The sequence below is a fragment of the Pelodiscus sinensis genome, chromosome 2 (assembly GCF_049634645.1).
Source record: "Pelodiscus sinensis isolate JC-2024 chromosome 2, ASM4963464v1, whole genome shotgun sequence".
Taxonomy (NCBI): Eukaryota; Metazoa; Chordata; order Testudines; family Trionychidae; genus Pelodiscus; species Pelodiscus sinensis.
The window spans coordinates 231,179,266-231,191,750 of record NC_134712.1 but is presented as its reverse complement, the minus strand read 5'-3'; the positions used below and the strand labels follow the sequence as shown (position 1 = coordinate 231,191,750).

Sequence of the window (12,485 nt, the reverse complement as noted above, 5' to 3'; positions counted from 1 at the left end):
ATGGCTATGAGCTGAAATTTGTCGGCACTTAAAGGCATATGAAGAAGTTAGTTATTAAATCCAGATCTTATGAGAAATGATAATGTTTGTTTTTAAGTTGTTAAGGGCAAACATAATTTTATTGACTTTATTAATAATTTTGCTGTGGACTTCAGCTTTCAGGTTTGAATTCACAACAAACTGTCTTAATTTATGAGTGGTCATGTTTGTAGTGGATAACTAGCTACAGGAGAAATCTGTACTTAGTACAGATCTATCTGAGTTGATGATGTTCAGTATAATTTATATAGAAAGTATAGTTTTGTTATGAGAAAAAATGCAGTTTTATGTGACAACTTTAACTGTATGGATGTATATTAATTCTGGATCACTACATATATTCTTAGGAATATTTCCATATTTGTATCTTGTTCAATATTTGAGGGAAATTTTGTATATTTTCGTTTGATTTATACCAAAACTCACTTGTGATGAATATTGGAATTTTCTAGTGCCTATAAGGCAATAGAATAACTTTTGCTTTACATGTTTGCTCTATGAGACAGATTCTCCCCTTTTGAACAGATGTATCAACTGGAATATCCTGGCAAATCTCAGATCTCTGTGCAATAGCACGTATACTGCCCTTTGATTTTCATGGGTCTAACTGTACAGAATTGGCGGGAGGGATTTCAAGGTCCCCATTTCTAGCAAACATGATCATTTGTTTTAAGTTCTATGCTATAAATAGCCAGCTGTAAACGGCTTCTGTAAATTTAATTTTGTAGAAGTACAGAAAAGTTGTGGCTGTTCTTTGCATTTGTTTTGCTCTTCAATTCAGAAAAGGCTTCCTAGTTATTTACTAGATGTACCATAAACCAGCTTCATAACTGTGATTAGCATGATATGAATAATAAACAATGTTCAGCTGAAATGTCAAGATCCAAGCAGCTTAGACAACATCTGTTTGATCAAGAAATGCAATACACAGCACACTCCTATTTTACAGAGCTCTGCTTAACCGAAATTCTTGGTTAACCAAAGTTCGCTTATGTCCCCCAGGGTTTGTACTGGATGAGGATACCAGTCGGCTTTGCTCAGCATAGCTCCTTTAAAGCTGGTTTTCTGAAAGCCAGCTGGCATCTCTGCACTGTACTCTGGGACTGGGGACATGGAATGCAGCCTGTTCAAAGGGAGAGGAGGCCAGGGGGCTTTGGAAAGGCTGAATGTCTTTTCCTTTCAGAGACAATAAATGGGATTTCAGCTGAAGGTTTTGATGTCTCTCAAGGCCATTGGATAATTTGGAATGGGGAATGCAGACGGGGCAGAAAAGTGTATAATACAACATGCATATATTGAGGAATGTCACGTGGATTACAAAATCCCATCTGAGTTTTGCTAAGGATTCATCTCTTAAAATGGCTAATGCTTTGAATGGTGCAGCCTTGATTTTGGTCTTTGGATCTATTTTAAAGGTCAGTTTGCCATTTCAGAGGGTTTTGGTCCTGTTTGGATCTGTCAGCGTTCACAGTAGAAATTAACCTGATCTCATAATTCCGTTCCAGATTCAGAGTTCCACCTTCTCTCCCATCCAAAGTGTGACGTTCAAATTCAGCTTTTTTGTTCAGTCCACTATTGTTGAGGGAGAGTAGCCACTACATAGGTGATAATGCAATTAGCTTTCATTACAAACTCCATTTTCCCCACTTCATATTTGACTTGAAAAATGAGTTTGACCTCAGAATTGCTGTGTTTTTCTAAAGACCATGTAGAATATTTTCAGACTTCCTTTGAGTTACAAATTTTACAAATTTTAAATATTTACTTCTATGTCTTTTCCTCCATCTGTCTCAAAAATGGCTTTATGTCAATTTAACTAAATCTTCTTGAAAATGCATGGGATTTCTACTTTGCAGAGAATGAATTACAATTGAGCAAGGCTTTGAACAATTTTGTTCTTGATAAATTTAGGTCCAGTCCTAAATGTCTGTTGATGTTATAAGTCTGATTTTCATCTTCTGGGCTTATGCCATCTGAAAACTAGAATAACAGAGCCTAGAATAATACCTATTATATTGGTTTATTACATGAGCAGTATAAGATTTATGATGGCCTTACTATTTATTTCTTTACTTATAACAGCTTAGGTTCTCTACATGATAAGCTAGGTAAGTGCTTTGCTGTCACTCCATTACTTTAACTGATTTGCAGGGGCGGACTGGCCCAACGGGATACCGGGAATTTCCCGGTGGGCCGTCGTGTCCGCACGCCATTGCCCCTCACTTGAAACGGCTCAGCATCCACACTGTATGTGGCACACAAAGCCCGACCTGCCACCTGTGCAGCATGCAGGGGTGATGTCATGGGGAGAGCTGTTCTCAACCCATTTCCCATTTGATTGCCAGTACACTCCTGCTGATTTGTCAAATTAATTTTATTTGTTTAGAAAAAAAATAGAAGCAGCTTTGCAACGTAGCTCTGAGTTTGGATTCCACGTCCTGCAACCACCAAGTCCATAGCTGTTTCCATGCTGAGTTTGGTTAGGACCCATTTCTCTTGAGTAAACCACATTTACTCATAAATAGCAATGTCTATAGGGCCAGCCACAACATTTTGGCACCTGAGGTGGGGAGCTCAAATGACTTCCCCAAACCCTGTTGCTTGGGCCAAAACTTTGAAAGGTCTCAATTCTCTGGGTCCTAGTGGTGTCCCTCCCCTCCCCCTCCCCCCCCCCCCCACACAGTCTGGCACCTGAGGCAGTCGCCTCAGTTTGCCTCATGGTAAGGCCAGCCCTGAATGCCTAAAAGGACTTTGTAACAGGGCCCGCCTTACAGAGCCTCTCCTCCCCGCTCCGGCTAGGCCCTGTTATGCTTTTCAGTTCTCTTCCCCATTTTTCCCAAGTGTCCACATCCCCAGGATGGGTTAGAGTTCATCCCCAGTCCAACAACAATCCCCAGGGAGTTGCCACTCATCGTCACCCAGGGTCTCCGGCTTGATAGTGTGGGTGCCCTCCGCTTCCTGGTGTCCCCCTCGTGGCTGAGGAACCTGTCAGGGAGAGGACAACCCACTACGCCAGCCAGTGCTTACCGTCTGCCCTGTCCCCATCTTGGGACTGGCTGGCCTCCTTTTAAACTTCCCCTGCTTCAGAGGCAGCATCTGGGGACACGTCACTTGCGCCGTGTCCCCCAGCCCACCTCTCTGCAGGGTCTTAAGGCCACCGCCAAAGGGGGCCGATAGCACGCGGGCACCACCAGTCTGGTGCGGACCGGTGTATCTGAGCCAGCGCGGCCCCCTTCCCCCCCCATGCTAATGAAGCGTGAGATATTTAAATCCCCGCTACATTTACTATTTCGGTTGCCTGCATATGCATCTCTAGTTTGAACTAGGGTGCAAGTGTAGACGTACCCTCAGTCATTAGTTGGCCAGACTTTACATGTTCTTTTAATTTTTCCTAAATCAATCCTTCCAGACTCTGATCTTTACTTTTTTTGTTACTATTATCTGAATGCCTTCCAGTTTGTCTATTGTTTTCAAGTAACCCTAAACCCACATCTGAGTGCCAATTCATCATTGACTTGAGTCACTGTTACCTTTGTTCTCTGTGAAGCAATGTTTTGTAGATGTAACCTCTCTTGCATTACCATTTTTGTCAGCTTATTGCATTGCAAACTCATGTCTGATTTGCTGTCCTCAATCACCCCATCATTTTATGGATCATTAATTCTCATGTCAAACGAGGCTGGATGCCAATCACTACCATACTCCAGCAAATACCTCCCCATTCGTGGTTCTGTATTCTCTAGATGGTTAATATGATTTCACCTTCTCTTTCTTTTTTGGCATCAAAGTTAGATTTAAGATACGTTAAGTGCCAGGATCTAAATTAAAAACAAACAAACAAACAAAACCCACTTGTTACTTTTAATTTTTCCTTTGAAGGGTGTAAGTGTGGGGAGGAATAATTTAGTGGGGTGAATAGGGAAAATAACTAGGAGTAACTGGATAAAATTTTAAAAATAAAACACTATCACATCAAACATATGCTTTTGTATCCACTTTCAAAGCCTAATCAGTCCCCATCATACTCTCAACCTCTCATTTTCTATCAAGCTGTCAGTGCTCATCTTCGATTAGCCCATGAAGTCAGCCTCCTCTACCCAAACAAAACACTTCGTATTTTCTCCCATGCTGTGATGTCTATAAAAAACTTTATATTGGTTAGGTTGCTGGTGTGGTGAGGTTTATTACCTATCATGCCGAACAGTATTGTCTCGTTTCCTTGTACTCCAACATCATCCTTTATCTATTTATTGTCCCTTGTTTTACACTTAAATTGTAAGTCCCTTTGGGCAGGTTCTTTGTATTCTTATTTTTGTGCATTATCCCATCGCTTATTCTGGAAACGTAATGTATTCAGAGATGGCTTCAGCAATGAACTCAGTTTTGAAGTTACATTCAGTGCTATTTTTTAATGGGCAGCAGGACTGTTCAGGGGGGAAAAAGCATTCTTTCCTACAAATTATCCTAAGAATTCCCTTCTTACCTTGATTAATACCAACATCATCATCTGCAGTACTTCTAGCACCAAGCTTTCTATTAGCTGCATAGACTTTTACCAGGGTTTTTTTAAATCCCAGCAGTCTCTCTTGCTATCTTTTCCCTTGCCTTTTCAACATGCTTCATGTGAGCCATCAGATCTTCCTATTTAGTGACTGTTATAAAAGGCTTACACTACAGGGTAAGGCTCCTACTTTGTTTTCAGGTCCTTATTTTCCAGTTGTCTTTAGCTGTTTTCCATTCCAGTATTTGCTTATCTGATGGATACTCACTTCATGCTGGCACAGTGGCTGGTGAAGTGGGGTGCTTCATTGTCTATGCTGAATGGAGCAGCAGCATAGTGGTCTCTACCACGTCATAGTAACCATGCCTGCAGTCCTAGTATTTAGGCTTTCCCTTAGTTCCAGCTGATGAAAGCCTTGTGGAATACTGTATTTTGGGGAATGACTTCCCCAGCATACCATGGACCCATGTCTTTGAGCAAGTGTTCGCATTCTAATTACTGTTGTCTTTCTTCTGTCTCTTGGCTTTATTCTCTTGGAACAGGGAATAATCCCACTTTAAGCCATTCCTGTTTGGTTTGTTTTTATATAACACAGGCTTATATAATACAATTGAGACCAAATACATATTAAAATACCTCAATCAAATGTCACTGAGAGGTTGTAAGTACATATAGTGCAGTGGTCCCCAACGTAGTGCCCGTGGGCGCCATGGCGCCCGCCGGGACATTTATGTGCGCCCACAGAATCGTCTAGGCTGGCCCCGCCCCCGGCACGCAGCACATGTGCAGTGCCAGCCCCAGGTGCATGGCGCATGGGCAGCCCCTACCCCAGGACTGCGGCATATTTGCGGGGCTGGCCCCGGGCGCTCGGTAGCCCCAAAAGGTTGGGGACCACTGATATATTGGGATAGTGCTCCAGGCTGGCCAAACTGCTTGTACAAAGCTTGAGGTGGAGGAAAGCCTTATTCTAACTATGCAGCCCCTGATTTCAGCACTAGGTGACATCTCCCCCAGTTTCACTAAATTATGACAGCTGCTAATGGCCTCCAGGGGCTGTTCTAGCAGCTGAGAATCCTTGGGGAACAGGGAGATCCTGGACATCCTTCATTACTATAGGAAGGGAGGTAGGGTTGGAGTAACTCTACACCACCTGAGAATTCCCCTGTGCAGGGGGCTGAGTTGCCCTAATCGACCAGTGAATCTTGCTTAGAACCTGCAGCATAACCAAAAGGTGCCATCTTTGCCCTTGGCTGAGCAAAACTATCTTATTCTAGTGATCTTTCTTGATGTTTTTCTCACCCTGCTGCAGCCAGATCTTTTATTCCCATTCCTATTTCACTTCCCTGTGGCTTCATGATTTTGTTCTTGTTAACACCAGGCAACATCCCCCTTTCTGGATGAGTGGTTTCAGCTCCTAGTCACATTAACATTTGGACATTGTAGCATCATAGCCATTTGCTAGATAGCTCCATTTCTCTTCCATTCCCAATGTGTCTGTACTATTTTCATATCCTTTAGTGATAGTGGCAACTAAAGTGACTAGTTTTGGGAGTGTCACGTGTATTAGCTAAATAGTGCTTAGGTAGCAGCCCTATAAAGAGTGGCCACCTGGCCAGATCCCCTTTGTCATCCTGTCCCATTTTCTCCAGGAACTCAAACACAGAATTATACCTCATGTATCCAGATAGAGCTATCACTGAGGCTAGGTCTAAATACAGTCATTTGTCGGAAAAAGCTATGCAAATTGCGTACCGCAATTTGTGTAACTTTTTCTGATAGCTTTTCCAGACTTCAAGGCATGTACCACACCTTTAACAGCTAAATCTAAGAAAATAACCACAAATAAATAATGGAAAAAATCCAGGTAGACACACCATGACAAACAGGTAATACCCAAACATTATTTTTTAAATAAAAGACTTGCAGTGTTTTATTAATGAAGGGAGTATTTTTATTAGTTGATTCTTACACTTCTTACTCTGTGCCCTACTCAGTCACAGAAAATGGAGAGGCCATCTTTTTGGTCAATTTGTCCACGCCCGCCTCTGTACGAATATTCCTACAGTGTATTCTTACTGCTTTATTGATTTTATTTTATAGAATCTTCTATAGTAAAATTAATTTGAGGTATTTTCTAGTAATATTACCATATCCTCCATTTTTATAGCAGCAGCTACATTTACTTATACAAAATTTAAATTTCTAGGAAAAATTGTACATCTAGTCTACTGGGTAAGGAGATATGTTTGTATAAAGGTTACATTTGTAAGAGCTCTACCATGAGCTGACCTATGTTTGTCCTGCAGAGTAAGGGGATGTGAGATATGCACATCTCTGTTTACAAAGTAAGAGGAAGGCAGTAGCTTCTGGCCACTAGTCCCCTTCCTGTGTAGGTGGGCACATAATGAATAGATCTAGCCTTGGTTTCACACTCACCCCTTTTTCTCCCATGTGCTGACACACAAAAACTTACTGCAGCATTGCTTCCCCTGTGTACATTGCATGGTGCTAACCTAACCCTCCTAAGCAAGCTAGTAAAGGAAATAAGAACAAATCCTTCAACAGTATTGCCATTTTAAGTGTAAGGGTGTTTTGAGGTAGATTATTAAAGCAGCTATAATATTCATTTGTGAAGAGGTTTAAAGGGCTCACCCTGGTTATGTCATTCTGTTCAGGAAGGGATAATTAGGGTCACTTTAATTGTCCATTGGACTAGTGTCTGAAAACATTAAATGGGCAGTAGAGGAAAAGTTCAGCAGTAGGGAAGGAGAAAGACAGTGTTGTGGCTTCTAATCACTTTACCTATGTTAATTCAGTTATTTTACAATTTTTGTGCTGCATAAGATGAAAAGAATCAGTTTCTACGTTCAGGAATATATTTTCCAACACAATATCTCAAGTTTATATTCAGTTGTTTATAATGAGGTATTTTCATTATATTATTAGCAGATATCAAAGTTCTGATCAAATATGCTAATTGAAGTATATGAACAAAATGGGGACTTAAAACATGAGGTAGAATGAAACAATATTAAGCAGTGATTTATTCTCTTACATTTATTAAATCTCAAGTAATTTTCAACCATTCCATACTAATATATTTGTAAAAATGTTTGAATATGCCTATTGCAATGAAATTTGCCTTCAAAGTTACTTCTTGAGGGTCAAATTCATGAAAATGGAAAAATCATTGGCCATACAGTTGCATGCAAACACAATAAAAGAGCATTATCTAGAGCCCATGTTCTGTTTCATGCATAGCTTTCTCAGCAAGATATCTCCTGTCATTTGCACTGGATAAGGATATGATAGTCCAGGCCAGGGCATATACACATGAAAATATTCAGGCCTTTCCCTCAGCCCTTTACTTTGCTCTATGCTGCTTCCACTGTGATAGCCAGACAGGTGTGGATGGGATTTTGCTTCCTGGTTCTTGCCTTTCAGGTATATCCCTACATGAGAACAGAATGAGGTTTTGGTGTCGTCTTAATCAAACCTGTTACAGAAATGTTAGCTTCAAGCATCCAGAAATCATGTGTTCTTTTTATTTGATTTCTTATATTCAGAATTTCTAGGGTCCACTTGGTTTATGTTTTCAGGCTTTTCTGTGCAGCCATGAAAGCTATTAACCTACCTTAAAAATATTAATGGTCAGACTGGTGATGAAATCACAAGAATTAGCAACACTGCTCCAGTGTCTTAAAAATGAGCAAATGGTCCAAAAAATTAGAGATAGAATGGGGTACATTTTCTTAACACTCACATTTACTAAAGCAAATAGATAACAGGAGGAAGCAAATGTGACTGTTACATAGATAACCTATAATTGTGACAAATAAGTGGAAGCTGAGGTAGAAGCCTCAGACCTAGGGGTTTCATTAAGAGAATAACAACCTCTATTCTCTGCCAGCATTGCTAATCACTTCCTATTGACTATTTTATAACCACAGAAAACTCTGTGACTTTAATTGCTGGAAGTTGATTTTTTTCCCCATTGCCTGATGTTCATGTGGGAGCATCAGTCAAACTCAAAATGTCATGGTACCTCTCTTTTTGTTGTGAAATAGCCCTATGCTGGTCTGAAGTTTTATTTTATTTTATTTTTATTTTATTTTATTTTATTTTATTTTATTTTATTTTATTTTTAATCTCTTTCCGCTTGACTGCATGTGCAATGCCTTTTTCCTCTTGGTGAGGTTAACACTCAGAGCCTCCTCTGAGATCACTGTCAATGCTGTTGTGTTGATTGGCAAGCCTGGGGTGCTGAAAAGTTGTGCAGGTGGTGAGCTTTGCCCCAGAGATTAAGCACATCCCCTCTGTGCCTATTATTTTGGTAGGAAATACGCAACAGAAGCTTTCCCTGAAGTGGCAGCAATAAACAAATTGCACCACGTCCAGCGTCAGCAATTTTAAATGCTAATTGTGCCTGTGCGTGGATAAACAGGTGAATTTTCTTCTAATGGGCCTGTAATTCAAAATTTGTTTTAATCACAAGGTCGGTGGGTACTTTAATTACAAGTTTCTGTAGTATAAGGTTCCTTTATATGGTAACTTCTTAGTAATGCCTTACCCATGTTGCTGATTCTTGTTTATTGTCGAGCCAGAATCATGCTACTTTGTTCAAAGGCTTAAATTGCTTTTTGCCCATAAAAATAAATAGAGCTAGATGAACTTTTTTTTCTAAAATGTTCTTAGTTGTAACCAAAAAGTGGTAGCTACTGTAGCTTCTCCAAGTTAAACCAAGACGTAATCTGACAGCCTCGTTCATTATTCCCCGTTCCAGAAGTAGATGAAATGATTTTCTATGAGTTGCCTTATTTATAATAACATTTGTATTAAATCATGTCAGGGTGGAAGATTTAATTTTCAATACAGAGCTGTTATTAAATAAAGGTGCAAAGAAAGTGATTTGTTACAGTATTGAATTACATATGATTTACTGAGTGTTTGCCAGAAACACTGACTTATTAGTCCATTTTCATACATCTATAAAAGTATTTTTATGAAGGGTATTCTTCATTGCTGAGCTAACTGAGGTCACATTTGTATTAGTGTTTAAATTCAACAAGACCAAAAAAGTCTGAGTATGACAGATGTACTATAGGAGCTTAAACACCTGTTTTCTGTTAAGCGATTTAAAGAATTTTAAAAACATCAGCACAGTGCAGACTTAGCATTGTGATGCAAATATAATTCTACTTTAAAATTCTCCATCATCCCATAAATCTTCTTGTTTAAAAACTTTAGTTTTATTCCAGCTTTTATTTTTTCTACGGAGTAACATCAAGTTTTTATTAGCCTTTTAAAAATTCTGGAACATTCACACTCATTTATTGTAAATAATCTTGGACTGCATATGTAATGAAATATTTCATTGTTTGAATACTGTTTGTTCCCCCACTGAAAATATAACTCGTTGCTATTACTGATCACTGCATCCTCCAAAAGGAGGAAAAAAATCTAGGCCCCTTTGAAAGTGTGAATCTGAAGTAATGTCTCACAGGTCTCCGTCTTTCCAGGTGGAAGCATATTTTAATTTCCTTTTTATCCTTGTGGCTGTCATAGTTTTTTCTTGGGCTTCGTTTCTTGGTAAGAAATGACAGCAAAAAGTATTAAGTAGGAAAGATGTCACAATTTTTATAGGGTCGCTGATTTTTTTCAACAAATTGTAAGTGTGTTGCATATTATAAACATACTGGTTGAACCTCTCTAATCTGGCAGTCTCTGGTCCAGCAATATTTGTGGTCTGGCAAGACTTTAGTATGCTGAATGTCCACTTATCATTGGTGTAGCCAGCTTTTCTGTGGTCCCATAAAGTTTGTTTACAGTCTCCAGTCCTGGATCTCAGACAATATTGACCTCTGTGGTCTGGCAAATTATCTCATTTGGCACTGGTCAGGTCCTGAGAATGCTGGACTAGAGAGGTTCAGCCTGTAATACCATGAGTTCTAAAGCTAAATTGTTCATTGCTTAATTGCATTCAAAGTACTCTGTAATAGAATTTACTCATATACTTTTCATTCTTCTGCTAGAAAATTAATCTCGTTGATATGGCACAAATATTCGAGTCAAAATCCAAAAAGACTGCCCTTTTAGTCAGGTTTAACCAGTTTCCACTATTTAATTATGGGCCTGATTATCACTTTGCTAAATGTACACTAAGCACAGTGGAAAGCAGGATTATCAGAGAGTTGGTCCAAACTGTGCCGATTAGAAACATTCCCCATATTCCCTACTGAAATAGCCAATGACACAGCATGAGCTCACCTTACATCACATTTTGCACCAACCCTCCCTCCCCCTTTCTTCCCAAACTAGGGAAATCAGAGTGCCTTAGGAGCCCTACACGCACTATGTGACTCTCCCATTCTGGGAAAAATCACCAGTTTAAAGGAGCTAGAGCAAATGGAGTGGACCAGAGCTGTTAACTGTAAATGAGATTTTAAAACATAACTTATATATAATGTACTTTTGCAATACAGTAGAATCTCAGTGTTACAGACACCTGGGGAATGGAACTTGGAACAAAATGTTGTGCTTGTGCTTTCAAAACTTTACAGATGAACGTTAACTTAATACAGCTTTGAAATGTTAACTATGCGGAAAAAAATGTTGTTTCTAACCATCTTAATTTAAATAAAATTAGCACAGAAACCATTTCCTTATCTTGTCAAATCTTTTTTTAAAAACTTTCCCTTTATTTCTTTTTAATACTTTATAGATTGATTTATTCATATACCATAATATATTTCTTCTAGTGACCAGTGTGTATTGCATGCAAATATCACAGCAGTTAGCAGCTTCTTCAGCCAGAAGGAAAATTTAACTATTGTTGAAGTTTACTGTAACTTTTGATTGGTCCGTATATAATATCATAAAATAAAATAGGTCACAAGTTTTTCTGGATAATAACTCCAGAAATAGTATAGTTTAATCCATCTTTTGCAACTGGTAACTGAAATCAGCAATGCTTTTACCAAAATATTCCAGTCCCAGGTGGCAAGGATCAAATACAAATGAAATTTGTGCATATCTAACTTATGTCACAAATACCATTTGTATTTATTTATTTATAGTGCAGTATCACAGTGAGACTCCACTTTGCATTGGAATCTAACCATGATACACACTATATGAACACAATCTAATTTAAAACAAGACACAACATATTGATAGGGACTGAAAGCATAATAAGGGAAACTAATAAGATTGAGGATTTGTATTTGTTCATTCATTTATATACTTTTTCTGTGGCACTCATCACCACAGTATCTGGTTAAGGTGACCAGCTGTCCCTTTTTAAAGGGACAGTCCTATATTTAAGCTCTCCTACAAGTATTACAACTTTTTTTTCTAAAGGGCAAATTGTCCTATATTTTCTGCACCGTTTGCCCATCAGTGCTGGTGGGTCCTGCTGTTGGCTGGATCCCTGCTTGCCAGCAGCCTGGCCGCTAGCAGGGAGTGGTGTCCAGCGCCAATGCTGAGGGTGAACATGCAAGACTGGTAGTGCAGCAAAGTTTCAGTGTGTGGGTCCAGCTTCCCTGTGGTAGTCCGTCAGCGCAGTCCCAACTATGTGTTGGCACTTGGCCTAAGGGTCCCGCCTCCCATCCCATTTCCAGCTTGGCTGCTTGGTTCAGTAGCTGATGTGTGCAGGCAGGAAACAGCCAGTTACGGGTTTCCTTTGCTGTCCTCCCATTAGCCCTTAACGTGCTCCCCTCTTGCTGCCCTCTCCCGGTTTTGCCCCTTCACACTGGGTCAGAGTACTCAGTTCATTAACAGTTGGTAGCAAGGCTTTTTCCCTCCCCTGCTGCCTCTGACTGGGCTGATGCACTGGGAAAGCTCAAGATCTTCCAGCCCAGGGAGCCGTCCAGGAAGAGCCGAGTCCTGCATGTGCCAAAGTTCTGCTCAGCACTGGCATGGGGAAGCCCCTCTACCCTCAGCTAGA

General features: G+C 39.9%; 1 protein-coding gene across 13 annotated transcripts in view; it reads left to right on the top strand.

Moving 5' to 3' along the window:
- The window catches only part of PARD3 (par-3 family cell polarity regulator), a 677,664-nt gene that overhangs the window by 606,452 nt on the left and 58,727 nt on the right, over window positions 1-12,485 (top strand). The gene's annotated exons all lie outside the window — the stretch shown is intronic.